Source organism: Mus musculus, chromosome 2 (assembly GCF_000001635.26).
Source record: "Mus musculus strain C57BL/6J chromosome 2, GRCm38.p6 C57BL/6J".
NCBI lineage: Eukaryota > Metazoa > Chordata > Mammalia > Rodentia > Muridae > Mus > Mus musculus.
In genome coordinates this window covers 154,817,965-154,838,074 of record NC_000068.7, presented here as the reverse complement: position 1 = coordinate 154,838,074, position 20,110 = coordinate 154,817,965, and the positions used below count along the sequence as shown (strand labels likewise).

General features: G+C 40.7%; 1 protein-coding gene across 8 annotated transcripts in view; it reads right to left on the bottom strand.

The window, feature by feature from the left end:
• The window catches only part of Raly (hnRNP-associated with lethal yellow), an 80,091-nt gene that overhangs the window by 32,936 nt on the left and 27,045 nt on the right, over positions 1-20,110 (bottom strand). For 4 of the 8 annotated variants that reach the window (XM_006499014.4, NM_023130.3, NM_001139512.1 and 1 more), the window contains exon 2: positions 16,986-17,068. The exons of the other annotated variants lie outside the window; for them this stretch is intronic. The gene's annotated coding sequence lies outside the window, so the exon portion shown is untranslated. The remainder of the gene's footprint in view (positions 1-16,985; positions 17,069-20,110) is intronic. 8 annotated transcript variants of the gene reach the window in all.

Genomic DNA, 20,110 nt, shown 5'->3' with positions numbered 1-20,110 from the left:
TGCCTATCTGCATGTAGAAGAATGCAAAAACATCCTTATTTATTATCAACTTGCACAAAACTCAAGTCCAAGTGGATCAAAGATTTCAACATATAAGCAGATAAACTGACCCTGACAGATGAGAAAGTAGGAAAGAGCTTTGAAGGAACTGGCACAGAAGACTATTTTCTGAACAGAACACTAATTAATACTGCAGGAACTATAAGATCAATTAAATGGGACTTCATGAAACTGAAAAGCTTCTATAAGGCAAAGACCACCACCAATCAAAGTGATAGCCTACAAAATGAGAAAAGATTTTTTACCAACTCCAGATCCAATGGAGGACTAACATACAATATATATAAAGAACTCAAGAAATTAGATATCAAAAAAACCAAATAATACTATTTAAAAATGGTATAGATCTAAACAGAAAATTCTCAATAGGGGAATCTCAAATGACTAAGAAACTAAGAAATGTTCAATATCCTTAGCAAATCAAAACTACTTTAAGAGTCTATCTTACACCTGTCAGAACAGCTAAGATCAACACAAGTGGCAGCTCATGCTAGTGAGGATAGGGAACAAGGGAAACACTCCACCATTGTTGGTGGGAGTGCAAACTTGTACGGTCACTTTGAAAAACAATATGGAAGTTTCTCAGAAAACTGGGAATCGATCTACCTCAAGACCCAGCTATACCACTCCTGGGTATATACCCAAAACACACTACATCCTACTACAAGGACACTTGGCTCAACATGTTTACTGCAGCTTTAGTCGTAATAGCCAGAAACTGGCAACAACCTAGACATCCACCCACAGAATAGATAAAGAAAATGTGGTATATCTACATAATAGAGTATTATTCAGCTGTTTTTAAAAAATTGACACAAACAGATATAGCTAGAAAAAAATTCTCCCTGAGTGAGGTAACCCAGACCCAGAAAGACAAATATAGTATATATTAATATAATATACATACACACACACACACATATATATATTCACTTATAAGTGGTTATTAGCAGTTAAGTAAATGATAACTGAGCTACAATTTGTAGACCTAGAGAGGTTAGATAAAGAAGAGGGGTCTAGGGGCACACAAAGATCTCCCTGGGAAGAGAAAATAAATAGATTTTACAGGTGGAGGGGGAGATCAAGTGGAGTGGGGAGATGGAATGATGGGAGAGTGTGGAAACTCCCTGGAATCTATAAAGGTGATCCTAATGAGGACTCCTAGTAATGGAAAATATAAGTCTCAACTGGCTATCTCTTACAGCCAGGCAAGGCTTCCAGTGACGAACGGGATTGAATTCAATTGAGTTGTTGGCCAAGGGGGAAATCCCCAAACAACTCAGGCTGCTAATGTTAAGACAAAGGGTTACTCTCCAAAAACACAGTGAGAGCCCATTGTTGAGGTTAACACCCACAAAACTCACTGAACATGGAAAAGTCAAGCCAGTGCCTACATGTAAACTTAACCCCTAGTGTCTTCAGTGGGGGGAGGTACTCTAAGCTACTGAAAGGAAGTGTGAGCCCCAACCCACCTACAAAATCTCTGGCCTACAATCTATCCCTGCCTGCAAACTATGCTAGGGCAATAGTGGCACAAAACGTGTGGGAGTAGCCAACCAATGTCTGATTTGACTTAAGACCTACTCCTCAAGAAGAAACTGATTCCTGACACTGCTTAGGTAACCAAGAACCAGAGACTACATAGTCCAGAGACCCTAGAGTAAAACCAAACACTATGTGCCCCCCCAAAGCTATAAAACGATGGATGCCTACTAATATTCTGCTATACTCAAAAGACCAGTGCCTTAGCCAGTCATCATCATAGAGACTTCCACCAAAGCAGATGGAAACAGATGCATAGACCCACAGGAAGACATTCTTTAAAGAGAGTCTAAACTGGAAATCTCCATCAAATTTCTCCCCTCAGAGCTGAGGAAATTCCATAGAATAGGAGGCAGAAAGATTTTAAGAGTCAGAGGGATGGAGAATACTAAGAGAACAAGGGCCTCTGAATCAACTATGCAAGGCACAAATGAGCTCAGAGAAACTGAAGCAGCAAGCATGGGGCCTACATGGGCCTACAACAAGTCCTCTGCGTATATATTGTAACTATTAACTTAGTATTTTTTAAGGGAATGTTGACTGATTGGGTTGTTGTGTCTAACTTTGATTTAAGAGTTTCTGCTTCACCTTACTATTTGGTTATTATCTCTTAGAAGCCTGTTCTTTGCTAATGAGATAGAAGGGAGTGGGTCTAATAGGGAAGAGTAGAGGGAGGGGAAGCTATAGTCAGAATATATTGTGTAAGAAAAGTGGGGTTGTTTTGTTGTTGTGTTTTTGGAAAAAAAGAATACAACTTGTTTAAAACACCAAAATAGAAGCAGGAGGATGACCATGAATTCAAGGCCATCCTTGAATGAGACCATGTCTCTGAAACAAAAATAAAAGGAAACAAAAAACAAACTGTAAGGGGTTAATGAGACGGCTCAGCAGTACCAGAATGTACTGCTCTTCTTCCAAAAGACCCTCTTGTGGCTTTTAAGGCACTTACACGCGCACGCATACGCACACACACACACGTTACTGCACAGGTATACATACAAAATTAAAAACAAGTCAGATAAATCTTTGGAGAAAGGAAAAAAGAAAACACTGAGCTAAAAACAATTATTGAGTTCCTATTATTTCTAGAGGGTGCCAGCATACGGCACCCATAAGTACACACTTTCCTTATGTGACACAGAAAGAAACAGGTTCAAGAGGCTCAGAGTCACAAGGCTGTAACCATTTATCTCCCAAATCTTATTTCTATTTGGGCTCTGTCATTAAGATCATTAAATGGTCACTAACCTTCCCTACACTCTCATAAATGTCAAGCTGAAACAGAAAATCCTTGTACTACTTGTCTCAGAGCCGCTCAAAGATGGATAAAAAAAATCAGAATATTGGGAAATTTCTGAAATGATAAATAAATATTGTTATCTTTACTTTCTTTTTTCTAAATTTGACATTCTTACAGGGCTTCCCAGTCATGAGCCCATTAATACTTATTAAAATTTGACAGGATTTTAGATAATCAAGAAACATTAGTTTCTCTCGGTATTGATTACTCTTGAAGTTGTTTAGTAGTCACACTGAACAGCCAATCTCAGAAAGTAGGGAGTGGGTTTTTTTGTTTTGTTTTGTTTTTTGATTTTTGCTTTTTTGAGACAGGGTTTCTCTCTGTATAGCTCTGGCTGTCCTGGAACTCACTTTGTAGACCAGGCTGGCCTCGAACTCAGAAATCCGCCTGTCTCTGCCTCCAGAGTGCTGGGATTAAAGGCATGCGCCACCACCCCTGGCGAAAGTAGGGAGTGAAAGCAGGTGAGTGAATGGAGGCCTGGCAAGAGGCTAATGCTGGCTGTGGGACCAGATTCCTTAACCTCCTCTTGAGGCATGCCTGGGAAGTAGGTTTAAAGTGTCATTTGGGACTGCAGTCTAGGATCAGGCTCAGCTCAGGGTAACTATATGGCACTAGGAGAAGAGACAGGAGATGGAAGTGGGAGACTAGACAAGGGAAATAGACTGAGATACTCTTGCTTTGTTCTGAGATAGAGAATAGTTTAAAAAAAAATTGAACACAACAGCAGCTGGTTATAGAGTTTTCAACATATCCTCTAGCTCTACCTGAGATCATACCCTCATGATCCAAAATGCTGAGATGGCCATCTGTTCTCCCACGCTTTTGGCAACTAAAGCCAAAACTATAGCAAAGCATGCTTGAATCCAGGCCCTGGCTGTGTTCTTAATGAAGAAACTATACCTAATCTCGGTACTGCAATATAGAAGTCAGTGGTGCTGGCCCTGAGCCTTAACATTTCCCTATGTACTTACTTCTCTAGAGAATAAATTCCTTATCATAGTAGTTATTCATCCCTTTTTCTTTTGTCTTTCTCTCTGTGCATGTGTTCATGTGGGTATGAATGAATGTATGTATGCAAGTGGGTGTACACAGGTGAGCGTGGAAACCAGAAGTCAGTATCAGATGTCATTCTTCAGCAGATGTCCACCTTGTTTCCTTTTTCAAACAGGGCATCTCATTAGCCTGGAGCTCACCAAGTTGGCCATTGAGTCACAAGGATCTGCCTGTCTCTTACTTCCCTGGCACCTGGGTTTTAGGAGCATGACACCATACTCAGCTTTTATTTACTTATTTACTTACTTTTTTAGATAGTCTCACTACGTGGCTTTGACGAACCTGGAGCTGTATGTAGACCAGTCTGGCCTTGATTTCATAGAGATCTGCCTCTGCCCACATTGAAAAGGGCATGATACCACATCCATCACGCTTTCCTCTCTCCCTCTCCCTCTCCCCCAACCCCACCTCCTCTCTTTGGTTGTGAATACAGGGTTTTCTGTGTAGCCCTGGCAATGCTAAAACTCACTCTACAGATCAGGCTGGCCTCAAATGGTGAGCTTTTCTTAACATTGGTTTTGGGAACTGAACTTGGGGCCCAAATGCTTACATGGCAAACACTTTACCAGCTGAGTTATTTACTCAGACCACTGTGGTCCTGCTAATCTCTAATATTGGGAAGCCTGTATGACTTTCCTCTTCTACCTCCCCTCCAGCCCCATGCTTGCTTTATCACAGAATACTGGCACACAGACTGTGTGTTATTGTATTTTAGCAGCTGGAGAAATGGCTCAGTGGTTAAAAGACTAGTTGCTCTTCCAGAATACCTGAGTTCAATTCTCAGCACCTATTTGGCAGCTCCCCCAACTGTCTAAAATTCCAATCCTAAGAAATCCAACTTCGTTGTTGGTCTCCTCAAGCACCATACAAGCAAAATGCCCACGTGCATAACAATAAACAAAATAAATGTTATGTTTTACAACTGAATGACATTCTGAATCTAAATATTCAAAATGGGTTCTAAGTATATTCTTGATTCAAAGTCAGGCAATGTGACTGTAATTTCACCATTAAGGTACTTGGTGATCTTAAGAGCAAGTTTCAGTCATTCTTTGGACCCTCTGTAAATGAGTCATCACTTATGATCTAGAAGGTCCTTTTAATGTTGAAGGTGAGATTTAGACTCATAAAGTCCCAGGGATGATATTCTTCTCAAACCACCCGTATATTCCAAGGAATATCGGAGGTACAGCCAACACCCACATAAAGCACATAGGACTCTGCTGTCAGCAGCATCAGAGTAGACTGTTGGTTTACTTTAATTCCTTCTGATAAACTGCCAAGAATAAATTGAAGGTAAGCAGCAGAGCATTTTAATGAGTCCAGGGCCTAATGAATCTTTTTCTTCCTATGTCAATTAGAATTTCAAAGCCAGCATCTCCAAGGACCAATTTATAGGGAACAGAGAGAAAGCCTTTTGTTCACCAGCAGCAGCTTCGAGCTACCTGCCCTGCCCTTGTTATCTGTTAGATAACGCCCTGCTTACTCATGTAAGTCATTGCTGTGAGAGAGCCTGACCTGGGGGGGCTCTTTCTTTCCCTCCCAAGATCTCTAGGGACTTAAATTGAGAAAGAAAATGAGACCCAGAATTTCTTACGTAAGGGTGGTTAGAGAAGAGTTGACTTTACTGCCGTCTCCTAGTCTTCCAAGAGCCAACACACAGAGATCAGCTTGCCTTAGCTTTTACTCAATCAAGTTTTGTACAATATTATAGTATTTACCAAAAGTATTTAACTCCCAAGCCAATCTGTTATGTTATCTGTAACAAATGACAAATCAAGAAAGTCAAGTAAGGGAGGAAAAATGAATTTTGGTGTACGTTTTCAGTCCATGGCTAACTAGTTCCATTGCTACAAATGAGGCTGCTCTTCTTATGGCATTAAGGAAGCATTAAGACAGACAAAAGGGGCAGACACAGTCTTCAAAATCATGTCTTCAGTGACCGACATTTTCCAACCAGACCTACTTCCTAAAAGCCCATTTAGTATGAACCTATCAGTGGATTTAACTCACAGAAGAAGTCATTACCTTCATGGTCTAAACACCTCAATAGTGCTAGCCAGCTAGGGAACCAAACCTTCAATTCACTGTGGAGGCAGGGAATGACCCACTATCACATCTTCATATCTGAAAACTGTAACAATCTCAAAAGCCGTTACCAACAGTACTATTACTAGACATGAAAACTGATGTTCTTGAGAGGCAAAGAATTAACCTAGAAACAAAATTAGGAAGTTAACAGGTAGGGATCAGAACTTATATAATTCTGAAGAGGGTTCTTTCTACCAAACTACACCAACCTTGTTTAAAACAAGACACCTGCAGATGATGTCCAAAGCATCAGAGATGGCCTCCAAGCAGCCTCAGCAACACTTGGCCAATTTGCTATTTCTTAAGCAAGTACATGGAAAAGTGTGCATGTAACCCAAATCCTGACTTACACATCTCTTATTACAGCTCAGCTTCCATGCACCTAGATAATCATTTCCTGTCCTGTTCTCTCCAAGTGGAACAATGCCAGCTGGGTTCCTACTGTTCAATCATCAGAAAATATATTTTGATGTACGAAGACATAATCAAATCAAGTTTCCAAATGGCTGTGAGGTTGAATTTCAGGACACTGATGGGAAAAGCAGAAGTCAAGACATCTAACTTATATTGCAAAAGAAAGGAGAAGAATCAGAGCGACAACTGTATAATAGACAGATACAAGCAAAATCCTAACCTGGCTTCTATGACTTGTCTCTGTGTGTTTATTATATTACAACAACTGTTTGTTACTCCAACTTCAGGGGACCCAACACTCTCACACAAACATACCTGCAGGCAAAACACCAATGCACATAAAATAAAGATAAATTTTTTAAAAAGTGGTAGCATTCTGGTGAGGAAGAATCTACCTACTGTGTTTAAAAAAACAAAAATTTGGGCAAGTAAGATAACTGCAAGTGCCAAATTTGGGTTTAATCTCTAGAACCCATAAAAAGATTGAAGGAGAGAGCCAATTCCATGAAGCTGACCTCTGACCTCAACACACATCGTGGCACAAACATACATACACTTTAGAACCTGACATACTCGTTATATTATGAATTAAATTATGCACTGGCAGGAAACATATATCGATAAGCCTACCCAGCTCACAGGAACAAGATGCCAGAAGAGAAGAGAACCCTGATACTCAGCCCAGGTACAGATCAATCAAGTGTTACTGGTGCCACTTTGGTAACAACACAGTAACTAACATAAAGCCACACCTAGTTCAAAGAGCCTGGAGTAAGAGTTGTGGCACCTGTCACCTATACACAGTGTTAATTTTAGGCAAAATCCTTTGCTGGGGCTCAGGTTTCACAATTGTAAAATGTGAACACTGGTTGAGGTCTTTGTTGTTTTCCCAATGGTGTCCAGAACTCGGGCTTAAAACAAATGCCTCAGGGACAGTCTTTTGGAAAGTTGGGGAGATAAACTACTGTGCTACTGCAAAGCTACAACAAAGAAAGCAGCTCTGCTGGGCTTTTTCTATGAATGGCTCTTTTGTAAATGTGTAATTGTATGATAAGGACCCTTGACTCTTAATATCCTAAAATTCCATGATTTTATGACAAATGGTAGTGAGAAGTAAGAGACAAAAATATGCCCATCCTTTTTACTCTATTCCTGTAAGTATAGCATAACAAGGGGTCCCATTAAGAAGTCAGTAGCAGTTGATACAAGAGTTCAAGGCCAGGCTCAGCTTCCTATCGAGTAGGAAGTCTAGACATGAAACTCCATCTTGTTTTTAGAAAGGAAAAAGGAGGGAAGGGAAGAGGACAGAAGGAAAGGGAGCAGGCAAGCAAACAAGCAAGCACCAGGAGCCCCTACCAGTTAAGTATGGATGAGGATGAAGTAGAACATGAAAACACAGGAGGTCTCGGAAAGCATAGAGACTAGGGGCTAAGGTCCTGCCTCTTCTGAGACTATAAACAGTGGATGGCCCAAACCTGGGGACAGAGCCCTCTCAGAGAAAGCTTAAACTCACTGGCTTCATGGTGACTAAGGATTGGGATGATATCATTCAATAGCAGAGCCTTTCTTCACAGTATGGCCTCTAAGTCAGAGGACTTTATAAACTCCAAAGTGAAAACGGGTTTGAGGACCTGCCTAAATCCAAAACAATCTTATTCCCTAAGCCCATTGCAGGTCTCACCCCCCCCCCAAGGAGGCTCACTGAGCTTGATATTAAGCTTGATATATACAGACTCCCTTTTCCTTTTCCTGCTCTTCAGTGGTAGGCACACAAGGAGGACTTATTTGCCTGAAATATTCCCCTCTCTCAACTTTGAAAATGACAGGTACATGTTTTACTAGACGCTCTTTCATGTCAAAGATGGCCTTCTGATTCTTGGCTCTCTGGGCCCGAATCTGAGTTCTGGGTACAGCAGTTTGAGACAAGGTATAGCAGAGACCTGAGAAAATGACTAAGACATGAAGACAGTTCCAATTCTCAGGCTACCCTATGCCCATTCTTTGTTGAGCACTTTTAAATACAATACTCTTCCAGAAATGATGTGACCAGAGGACACTGAGGTAGCATGGTTGTCGGGAAAAAGCTCTGAAGTCAGGAGGTCAGAGTTCAAAACGGAGCTGTTTTAGACAGGATGTCTAAAACATTTATTTTCTTCATTATAAAGCCTTAGCTTCCCCCTCTGGAAATATTGCTAATTTAATGAGTTACAAAGATTGGTTAGACAATCTATTTAAAATACCGACCACACACATACAGTAGACATATATTAAATACGACTCAAGAGGGAGAGGAGTGGCACAGGAAAGCAGTAGGGGGTGAGAACAAAATAAAGTTACATACATATATGCTATGATGAAACCTGTTACTCATACTAAGCTAAAAAGTTAATAATAAAAGAAGACTAGAAAGATGGCTCAGTGGGTAAAAGTGTCTTAAGTTCAATCTCCAAGATCTAGATGATTAAAAAGAAAGAACCAACTCCCAAAAAGTATTCTGACTTCCTTTTGTAGTGTGACATGTAAGCAACTGTACTGGCTGGTTCTGCCTGTCAACTTGACACAAGCTGGAGTTATCACAGAGAAAGGAGCCTCCCTTGAAGAAATGCCTCCATGAGATCCAACTGTAAGGCATTTTCTCAATTAGTGATCAAGGGTGGGAGGTGGGAGGGCCCATTGTGGCTGGTGCCATCTCTAGGCTGGTAGTCCTGGGTTCTAAAAGAAAGCAAGCTAAGCAAGCCAGGGGAAGCAAGCCAGTAAGGAACATCCCTCCATGGCCTCTGCATCAGCTCCTGCTTCCTAACCTGCTTGACTTCCAGTCCTGACTTCCTTTGGTGATGAACGGCAGTGTGGAAATGTAAGCTGAATAAACCCTTTCCTCCCCAACTTGCTTCTTGGTCATGTTTGTGCAGGAATAGAAACCCTAAGACAGCAACTTTGAGTCTTTTCTATCAAATACTATAAAACTCGGGTTTATGACAAGGAATTCAAATCTTTTTGTCTCTCCTACCTTGTGAGACTTCATGCAAATATTTTAATCCCATTCCCCATAAAAGCATTATTTACATAAAGGCCCTGCTATATTTTTGGATTAAAGTGGTTAATTCCTCCTCCCCCTTTATTTCCTTTGTACTTTTCTTTTAAAAGTAGCCAATCTTTTTTTTTAAATTTATTATGTGAGTACACTGTAGCTGTACAGATGTTTGTGAGCCTTCGTGTGGTTGTTGGGAATTGAATTTTTAGGTCCTCTGCTGCTCAACCCCACTCAATCCGGTCGGCCCCATTTGCTCCAGTCAACGCTGCCAGCCCAGGCCCAAAGAGTTACTTATTATTATACATAAATATACATAAGTACATTGTAGCTGACTCAGATGCAGTCGAAGAAGGCATCAGATCTCATTACCAGTGGTTGTGAGCCACCATGTGGTTGCTAGGATTTGAACTCAGGACCTTCAGAAGAGCAGTCAATGCTCTTACCCGCTGAGCCATATCACCAGCCCAAAAGTAGCCAATTTTAAGAGACTATAGGAGGCTGAACCCTAGGCTATGGAGAAAAGACACAGACCCTACCAGTGTCAGAATAAAAACCAAGAACACTTCCCATAGAGATGGGTGTGCTTGCTTATCTGCTTCTATGAACAGTACACCCTTGGAGCAATGGTCTCTTTCTTTGCAAACTTATTTCTAATAGCATGCATGCATCTATGCACATGAATTAGTTTTAAGATTCTTAAGTGGGAAAGGGCAAACTAGCAAAAGAAAACAATTATTTGATTTCTTTTTAATTGAATCATTGAAAATGATGATTCTGATTCCCATGATGACAGGTAGAGAGGACTCGGGGACAAACCCCAGCCCGCAGGTCAGAGGGTGTCACCATGGGAACGGGCTAATTAGACAATCTGCTGTGCTAGTCTAAGATCATCTGGATCTTGTACCACCAGCCAAAGTAAACCAAACAGGAATGTCTTTAAAGCGCTTTTTTCTAAAACAAGTACAGCTTATGTTATTGACACACACCACAGGAGACTTAAGAAGGCTGTTGATGAAGATGTTAGGAGAGCTGACATTTCTGTTCCAATCTTTGCTACAACATATATATGAATGCAAATGACCTTGGCTCTAGAGAAGAAAACCCTGGAATGAGACAGAAGAGATTTAGAATTTAGTCTGAGCAAGTGACTTACTTCACTTCTTGATCCTTAGTTTTTTCCTTTCTTTATCTCAGTATTATTCCTCTACACGTCTACTCTATTATCAATATCCCCTCTTTCAGGTAACAATATGGTTCTGAAAGATTAAGCTAATACTGACAGGAACTAGAATTCTGGTGTGTCTTTCTAGTCTATTCTACTGCATTATCTGTTATATGAACGGGCTGGATTAGAGAAAACAAGGCATTTCTACAGCTGGGAGGAAAAAAACCGAAAACAACATGTAAAGTGAATAAGTAAAAACAGACAGATTAAAATAACAAAAGTTGGTTTCAAGAAGATTCTAAATATTCTAGAGCAAGACAAAGCCATTTTTTTAATGTATACAGTTATTTTGCCCAAATGTTATGTCTATGCACCACTTATGCACTAGTTCCAGTGGAGACCAAAGAGGGCCTGAGACCTCTAAGAAGCATCCAGTGTCATCTCTTCAGCCCCTAAAGCACAACTCTTGAAAACCCCTTTCATGAGGCTGGAAAGATGATTCCATGGTCAACAGCATTTGCAGATTACCTGGATTTGGTCACATCAGGCAGCTCACAACCAACTATAGCTCCAGCTCCAAGGACTCTCTTCTGGCCTCCAAGGGTTCCCACGAGGCATACACACACATACACATAAATTAAAAAAATCAAAATCTTCTCAACCAAGGGCAAAGGCCAGAATAAAAATACAACTCAGAACAAGGGAGAGGACCCTCAAGCTTCCTACCTTTGTTCCTCCTTTTATAGTTGAGGAAACTGGGTTTAGGAGTGAACTGCTTTTCTAAAGGTGGGCAGACTTAAGTTCAGAGCCTGAGTCACCACTTTTTAAATCCAAGTATTTAAAACACAATTTGAGAATTTGTTTCGGTTACTGGCAGGTGGACACCACCTAATAGATATTAGGTCTCTTCCCTTCTTACTCTCTCTGCTCCCTTTTTCTTTTCTCTACCTATCAAGGAGCAAGAACTTCTTTGGTTTCACACTGCACCAGTGTCAAGGAACAGAGCAGTTTACCTCAGGGCACACAGGAAGCAGAGAAAGGGGAATACAGCCCCAGGAATATACAGTCCAAAGATGAACCTCAGCAACCTGCTTCCTCCAGTAACCCATTAGCATCACAATAACCACAAGAAGATCTAACTTTGCAGATTAGGAAAACTGAAGTTAATCACACAGGAAATAAATGTCAGAGCAAAGACTCAAATCTCAGTATAAATCTGGTTACTTTCTTTAAGCCCATGTTTCAAGTTTTGAAGAATATACTCAAAAACGAGAAACACTAACCCCAACAATTATGTCTTTAGCCTTTTGACTCTCCCTATGCACTTTGTAAGGTAGGCCTTGAGAGGTTCAGCTAACTGTAGAGATGGAAGGGAATGGTGATAAAGGTAGAAGAATGGAAACTCAGAGAAGACAAAAATGTCAGGCCAAAAAGAAAAAAGGAAAAGGAAAGAAAGCAAGCCCAGAGGCTTTGCTTGCTCTTCCAGCCTCCTCTGAGGTAGCCAGAATCACGGCCCTGCACCACCAGGCCCAGCTCTTCCATCTCTGCTTTTGTGTTAATAGGGTCTTTTGTAATAGGTTTGCCCATTACCTTCACCTAAACCCCATTAGATAGATAAGTTCCCCATATTGTCTCTTGACAAATGATCTAAAAACAAAAACAAAAACAACTCTGTCTATCACAGTACTAAGTCTTGAACCTAAGATGGAGTGGCCTTGTGCCTTCTATCATTCACTCATTTTCTTTTTAAGAAACAGTCTCTGGGGCTGGTGAGATGGCTCAGTGGGTAAGAGCACCCGACTGCTCTTCCGAAGGTCTGGAGTTCAAATCCCAGCAACCACATGGTGGCTCACAACCATCTGTAAGAAGATCTGACGCCCTCTTCTGGAGTGTCTGAAGACAGCTACAGTGTACTTACATATAATAAATAAATAAATAAATATTAAAAAAAAAAAAAAAAAAAAAAAGAAACAGTCTCTGGAAGTGCTCAGGCTGAGCTTTCATTTCTATTGCTGGAGCAGGCGCTGAACTTTTGGTCCTCGAGCTTCGGCCTCCAAAGTAACTGGGACTGTAGACCTGTGCCACCACACCTCGCTTTATCTCATAATCCTAGCACCACAGCTAATAGCAGACTTTGGTTTCCTTAACTGTAGTTTCCAATTTCCTAACTTAGATCCTGATTTCTTGGCGGTATTCTTACACTCAGAACTCCCTGTCACCACCAATGTTCCTAGCAGTGTCTCTTAATTGATCTGACCTACAGGGCCTCCTTACTTAGCTATCTTCTCTGCCCACTGTTTCAGTGGGGGGAAAAAATCTTTAACTTTAATGGAACTAAAGGGGGAGGGGGAATCCACCGCACATATACACATAGTAATAATAAATAAATACAATGTAAAAACAATCTGTCTTTAAGATAATAAATGATCTAGTCATAATAAAACCTCTTAATAAACTTGGGTGGGGGCCGTGTTTACAAAGGAATTTTCTTAGCTTAGTAAGTCACCCACAAACAGATGTTAACGGGTTTAGACTGTGTGCTACATCATAAAATAAATGAGATCTAGAACAAGGTACATACAGCTCTCATCAGTTCTCTGCAACACCATACTACTAGAAAGAAGCACTAGCTGGTATGGCAGTCAGAGGGATTTAAAAAAAAAATAAATAAAAACCAGGTGATTATGACATTCTTCTGCCTATTTTATTCAAAACATTCTCATGTCCTCTTCTTTAAGACAAGTTCTCCACAGTCTAATGTACCCCTGCTTATTTCCTCTCTAGACACTAAAGACTGCCTTTGGTTTCTTCAAACACAGCCCACTCACTCCTGTTTCAGGGCTTCTGACTTGCTGAACTGAACTTTTTCCCTTAAGATTTATTTATTTATTTAATGTATATGAGTACACTGTCACAGTTTTCAGATACATCAAAAGGCATCGGATTCCATTACAGATGGTTGTGAGCCACCGTGTGGTTGCTGGGAATTGAGCTCAGGACCTCTGGAAGAGCAGTGAGTGCTCTTAACCACTGAGCCACCTCTCCAGCCCTGAACTGAACTCTTGTGCCTAGAATGTTATTTCAAAATATACAGACCTCAATGCTTCAACTTCTACACCAACCTTATTGTTTTATACAAACCTTCTTTAATCACAGCCCCCCTTATCCTACATTATTTTTCTTCATATTTATTCATTTTTCTGCTTTCTTCTTCTAGAATGTAAACCACAGGATCAAACTATTTTATTCACTGCTAAAACTCAAAACCCAAAACCATGCACCATACATAGAAAACACCAATAAATACTAGGTAAATGAATAAAAAGTGTCTTTCAAAAAAATCATATAGTAAAATGAATAAAAGGGAGAGCTATAGTCCAAAAAGCTGAAAAGAACAACAGTTTAGAAGCCCAAACCCAAGTATAACAGAAAAGGTTTGGTCTCTGCAGCCAGATCCCACTGTATTCTGAGCTTAGCTCTTCCAAGGAATGCCTTCATGCCCTCTCTAAGTCTGAGGAATTTATAAAACAAGAATATCAACAGAAACCTCTCAAATTGCTATGAAAATGAAACAAATTTATATAGATTTAGAATGTGCCTAGTAATATATTCCATAAACAACTAACAAGTTTTCTGATAAACTAAAACCACAGAACTTACCTAATTTCTCTAAGTTCCACCCCATCTTACTGAATGACACGGATGTTTGTAGGACTGTTAGCCACCTTTGTATTCAATGCCTTCCAGTCTATTATTTTAGATTTATTATCATTTTTAAAATTCTTTTTACTACTGTCAGCTTCCAGCTCTACCTCTAGCTGTTAATTAGTGTAGCATAGCTCCTCTTGCTGTTTTTAATTTTATCTGCAGGAATTTAAAAGCAAGATTGCTAAAATTGTAATAACATGTTAAAAACAAGAATAAAATTTTAAGCACTGTACAAGGACTTAGGGATGATGTTCTGCTTCCGTTTTCAGCTGACTCTGGGAAGCTGTTAAATAAGCTATTATACACATGCTTATATACTACACTTAGTTACATGGAATCATTCACTTTCACACAAGGTTTCTCTGTGTAGCCCTGGCTGACCTGGAACTCACTCTGTAGACCAGGCTGGCCTCAAACTCAGAAATCCGCCTGAGAAATCCGCCTGATCAAAGGCATGAGCCACCACCAACTGGCTGAACAATTCACATTTTTAAGTAAAGTGAAATGTTTTCACAGGACAATAAGTTCCAAGATTGGCACACAAGCCATGGAAAGATCAAAATTTGAACTTTAGCTCACCAAGACAAAAGGTGTTAGTAAAAACCTGAAGATTCAGAGTAGGAAGAAAAACTAGAACTTGCCAACACTAAATTCAAGAGTACCATGTGGGCATTATATTCCTCTGTGCCCTCTCAAGTAGACAGAGGTAAAATACAAAATTGGGGGGGGGGGATACTGTCTAATGGAAAAACTGGAATGACCAGTAAGGTTGACAACTTCAACACAAGTATGCTTTTTCACTAACAGTTGGGGTGAGAGTAGGTGGTTCTTGAGACAACAGGAAACAAGTAATGTACATAGCTGGTTAGTGTTGAAATGGGTTCTTGAAAAGATTTGCTTTAAGATCTACACTATAGCAGAGGCCTCACAGCCTGGGCACCTGAGTGCATTTAAACCTAATCCTAGAGAACACACGATGCAAACTATAGCTGTCAGTGTTGCAGTTCTGTCATCTGAGCCCTAGAATCCATTTTCCCTATGATAAAATATTGTTCTGGGTAGGTCCCACAGAAGAAGGGGGACAGAAAGATAGGAGGAAGCTGGAGAGTTGGCTCAGCAGTTAAGAGCACTGACTGCTCTTCTGGAAGTCCTGAGTTCAAATCCCAGCAGCCACATGGTGGCTCACAACCATCTGTAATGGGATCTGATGCCCTTTTCTGGTGTGTCTGAAAACAGCTGCAGTGTACTTACATATAGTAGATAGACAGACAGACAGACAGACAGACAGACAGACAGATAGATGGATGGATGGATGGATGGATGGATGAAGATTTACAGCGGAAATTCCCTAAGGAAAAGACTTTGGGGAATAGAGTGGCAAGCAGGTCTCATTTTGTCTCATTCCTGCTACTTACTGCTTCACAAAACTTTCTGACTTAGATTTTTCCATTTGATTCTCTACATTATCACTGAATGGTTGTACACACAAAAGACAGATGGCAGGGGTTTGGGGATTTAACTTGGTAGCAGAGTGCTTGCTAAATAAGCACAAAGCCTTGGGTTCAGTCCTCAGCACCAAACAAAAACAAAAACAACAAAAACATAGTGGCCTGGGAGGACAGGAAGATACAACAGTTTACTAACTGGACACAAGTTAAGAGATAATATTAAAAACTCAGGTCTAGCGATGTCAACCCAGCTGTCTAGGTCCCTAACTCCTGTCAGTCCAACTTCTAACATCTCTTCAGTTCTAGGAATTTTCTTCTTCCAGTCATAGATGGGTCACTTCCTGCATGAGTTGTTCCTATCTTGTACTTTTTGATCCCCTATTATAAATTCTACAGCTCACAACAGACCCCAATTCCTCTCCATACAGTATACTGGGCTCCTCAAATAACTTTAATTTCTGAGGAGGGCTGTCTTCTTAAATTTATAAACAAACAAATAAGCAGCAGAATTCCATGGAAACTGGCATGCAGCTCACGGAAAAATCTGCCCCATCACAATGGTATTCACGGTGACTGATTCTAAGGTCAACTTTAGGTTCCTAGATTATTTGCACTGACTGAATCTCAATTTCTTCATCTATAAAATGGAGTTTGACAAAGTGAGGCCTAGCATAGTCTCAATGTGGTGACTTCCCTTCCTCTCTGATTACCCAATGCCCACTTCACACAGCTCTACTCAATCACTTTATCCTTAACACCTCTCAATGTCACATTCTACAGGACAAAGACTTAAAGATTTCCTGATGCTAACATGGGGGTCACAGAAGACACTGGAGTCAAGAAGATCCCCAATGGCTCTGAGAACACGTCAACAGAATTCACGAGAGGATACACATAGCTTCTAGATCCCTTTCTCACAGCACTGCCAAGAGCAACAAGGAAAGAAGCCTTATTTCCGACAAAAGATTCCACACATTCTTAAAGGCAACTGCAAGAAAGTGACCTCAATCCTCCTCCTAGGCCAGGAGGCCACCTAGGCTCATATCCAACCTCTAGAATAATCCAACACCTAAAAATAATAGCCACCATAAGATATCAGTACAAAGGCTGAAAGGAATTTCTAAACTAATCATAGCCCGGTGTTGCCCAAACTGCCCAGATACCCTCACTCACCAGTACCAAGAATGAGTTTAGCCAGCTAGTTTGTCCTTTGAGTTACAGGGTCAGCAGCAGCTGTCTCTAGAAATAGGGCTCACCTGTAACAGGAAAAATAAAATAAAAATAAAAAAAGAGGTCTGTCAAGGGTCTTACCCTCATACACTTTGAACCCTGGTTCAATACTGAATATATGATTTTCAGACCATGTTAAGTGTGAAGAAGAAAATTTAAACACAGTCATGAAATAAAAAACAAGGAGTAAGAGTAGAACCTATTTCAGATAAAATGGCCAGGGAAAGCCTTTCAAAGGATACCATGAGATCAGTGTAGTGAGAAACCATGGATTTTCTTTTTAAAAGAACAGCAGTAAGGACTCATTATATAAATCTTATTTGTTTTTTGAGACAAGGACCTCATGTAGCTCAGGCTGGCCTTCAACTCACTAGGTAACCAAGAATGGCCCTCAACTCTTGAGCCTCCTTGCTTCCATTTCCCAAACTGAGATTACAAACATGTACCACACCCAACCCTCTTCTTTTTTTTTTTTGGCTTGTTTGCAAAACCAGAGCTGGTGCTGTGAGTCTACTGTTACAGGAAAACTTCACAAAGATATGAATGACTTTTCTATGACAAAAGCCACTTCGGGAGGCTGGCTAGATAGCTCAGCACTGCTGCTTCTGCACAGGTTCAGCATTTATTTAGTTCCCATAAAGCAGCTCACAGCCACCAGTAGTAACTCCAGGTCCAGGTGACCCCAATGCCCTCTTCTGACCTCTGCAATCACAAAGCACACACCTGACATGCAGGCAGACAGACAGAAAGACAGAGATACACATAAAATAATATCTCTTTTAAAAAAGAAACATGCTGAGTGGTGGTACAGCACACAACTTTAATCACAGCAAGCAGACCCCTGTGAGTTCAAGGCCAGCTTGATCTACAGAACTAGTTCCAGGACAGCCAAGGCTGTTAAACAGTGAAACTCTGTTTCAAATCTACCACCACAACCAAAAAATAAAATAAAAATAAAAGGGGGTGGGGGAATACAGGGGACTGGAGAGATGGCTCAGAGGTTAAGAGCACTGGTTCTTGCAGAGGACCAAGGTTCAATTCCTAATACCCACATGGTGACAGCCAAGGTTCAATTCCTAATACCCACATGATGACACACAATAATCCTTAACTCCAGTCCAAAGCCCTCTTCTGACCTAAGCACACACACAGTGCAGACATGCATGCAAGCAAAACATTCTCACACATAAAATAAGTAAATCTTGGGGGGGGGGCAGGTTGAGGGGGAGAAGGTAAACGGATGGACGGACAGACAGACAGGGGATACAGAACTGGCAGAATGGTTCAGTGGATAAAGGCACTTCAATAGTTCAATCCACATGACCCAAAAAACGGGACTCACCAACTGACCAACACCAAGAGGGTTGTCCTCTGACCAACACACACACTCGTACACACACAATTAAATTAATAAGAAAATATTAGAAATAAGGAGAGACAGAGTCCAGCATGGAGAGGGACGAGAGCATAACAGCACATTGGTCAGGAAGCAGAGAACAGACAGGAAACAGACACACGGCCTTCCCATAGTAGCCTACTTCCTCTAGGGAGGCTCCATCTCCAAAAGTATACACACCCTTCCAAAATAGCACAACCAGCTACGGAACAAAGAATTCATACACACGAACTTACAGGTGACATTTTACTTTCAAACCACAATATGAGGCTTTTGCCACACTGGACCACAATCTTTCTTTCCCCACTACTTATTTATGTGAGTGTGGAGGTATCCTACACATGAGCATGCTATGGTACATATGTGGAGGTCAGAGGACAATTTGCAGGTGTCAGTTCTTTCCTCCCACTATGTGGGAACCAGTTATTAAACTTTACCCACTGAATCATCATCTTACTGCTCCCCATCTTTAACTAAAGATTGATTTTATTTGAGAGATGGTTCAGTGGTTAAGAGTACTTGCTATTCTTCCAGAGGACCCATTTGGTTCCTAACACCCACATCAGACATTTCATAAACAGTTGTCAAGTGTGGCTCCGACTCTCTTCTGGCCTCTGTGGGAACCTGCCACACGTAGGGTATTCACTCACACAAACAGCCAGACACACATGATCAAAAATAAGAAAAATCTTAACACAGACACACAAAAATAAGAATCATAAAGGATTATGATATATTTTTATTTATGTGTTTCTGTGTGGGTTTATGTGAATGAATGTCAAGTATGTTCAGGCACCATGGAGGCCAGAGTATCCAATCCCCTGGAGCAGCTGTTAGAAGTAGTTGTGAGCCACTGGGTGTGGATGTTAGGGACCTCATTGTGTTACTCTGACTAGAAGAGCAGCAAGTGCTCTCAGTCACTTAATCACCAAGCCAATTCTCCAGTCCCGAGACTACATTCTAGAGGTTGAGACTATTAACAAGTAGGTCTGGCCTGAAATGAAATATCTGAACTTATACACTGATATGGAGACCTTTCTGAGAACCAGCATTTACTGGGACAGCTTTCATGAGAACAGCATTTCTGGGAAGCACATTACTATGGCCCAATTAACTGCAAGTTAGACTGAAGAGAATTGCCCTTCCCTTAGACTATGTTATTATTTTAGAATATTCCATCTAAAAACAGGAAACAGATTTACAAAAGTATAAGGAAACCAGGAATCTATACTTAGAAGCAAAGGAAAATAAATCAGGAATATAAAATAATGGGAACAACAGAACCCGAACAGTAAAGATGAGGTAATCAAACAAAAGGCTCAGTGAGGTAAAAAGGGAATACTTTAAGGGGTAGAAGACTAAAAATTTAAGAATCAATCATTTTCTATATTAGTAAACAAATGCTTAAATAGTATATCTTTATAGAACTCTTAGTTGTTTACAGTAAATGACTTCCAAAAGCTACCTCAAAGGTGGTACTGAAGTGGTATCTTCCTCAGGGAAGGGAAAGGGAAAAAAAAAACAAAACTGGGTTTCCTTGGCCTTTGGAGTAGCAACCAAGACAGAAGAGAGCAGCCACAGAAGATAATCACTAGCTCCAAACTCCCTCCAGCAATGCTCGCCAGCAGAGGGCCTCCTCCAACCCACATTGCTACAATCAGTGCTTCTGGGC